Source organism: Capsicum annuum, chromosome 4 (assembly GCF_002878395.1).
Source record: "Capsicum annuum cultivar UCD-10X-F1 chromosome 4, UCD10Xv1.1, whole genome shotgun sequence".
Taxonomy (NCBI): domain Eukaryota; kingdom Viridiplantae; phylum Streptophyta; class Magnoliopsida; order Solanales; family Solanaceae; genus Capsicum; species Capsicum annuum.
The window spans coordinates 66,299,687-66,300,827 of record NC_061114.1 but is presented as its reverse complement, the minus strand read 5'-3'; positions in this window follow the sequence as shown (position 1 = coordinate 66,300,827).

Here is a 1,141-nt window from a genome sequence, read left to right as displayed (position 1 = left end):
GAAATTAATTTTGGGATTAATTTTCTATCGGACACTCGTCCTATCTTTATTCCTCCTTAAAAAATGGCTTCGCCTGAGTTGAAAGAACTCAAGGAGTAGTTGAAAGATCTTCTAAATAAGTATTTTATATGCCTTAGTGCATCCTCGTGGGGTACTCCTGTTCATTTTGTGCATAAGAAGAATGGTTTTTGCGAATGTTTATTAATTACCGCTAATTTAATAAGGTGATAGTGAAGAATAAGTATCCCCTTCCGAGAATTGATGATCTGTTCGATCAACTTTAGGGTGTTAAGTGTTTTTTCTAAGATTGCTCTTCGGTATGGGTACCATCAGTTGAAGATTAGGTAGACAGATATCCCTAAGACTGCCTTCTGAATTTGGTATGGTCATTTTGAGTTTTTGGTGTTGTCTTTTTGTTTGGCCAATACCCCAGCAACATTCATGGATCTTATGAATCAGTTTTTTCTGTTAGTTCTTGGTTTTTTTTTGTGATTGTCCTTATTGATGATATTTTAGTATACTCTTAGAGCAATGTGGATCATGTCGATCACCTCTACCTTGTGTTGCAAACCTTAAAGGAACAACAGTTTTATGCAAACTTTTCTATGTATGAGTTCTGGTTGAATGCTGTGACTTATCTGGGACATGTTTCTAGTGAAGGGATCATGGTGGATCCACAGAAGTTTTCAGTGGTTAAGAAGTGGCCTAGAACCATGACTCCAACCGACATTCAGAGCTTTTTGGGTTTAGCCAGTTATTGTAGAAGATATATCAAGAGTTTCTCTTTTATTGTTGCCATACTTACTAAGTTGACTCAACATAAGGTGAAATTATTATGGTATAATGCTTATAAGGGTAGTTTTAAGAAGCTAAAGGATAAGTTGACTTCGTCTCTAGTCTTGACTCTGCCTAATGGCATTGATGATTTTATTGCCTGTTGCAATATGTCCCGGGTAGGGCTAGGTTGTCTGTTGATGCAACATAAAAAGGTGGTTACATATGCTTCTAGATAGTTGAAAGTTTACGAGAAGAATTATTTGACCCATGATTTGGAATTGTTGGCTGTGGTATTTGCATTAAAGAACTGGTGGCATTATTTATATGGGGTCTATGTCAATATTTTTTTTGATCATAAGAGCCT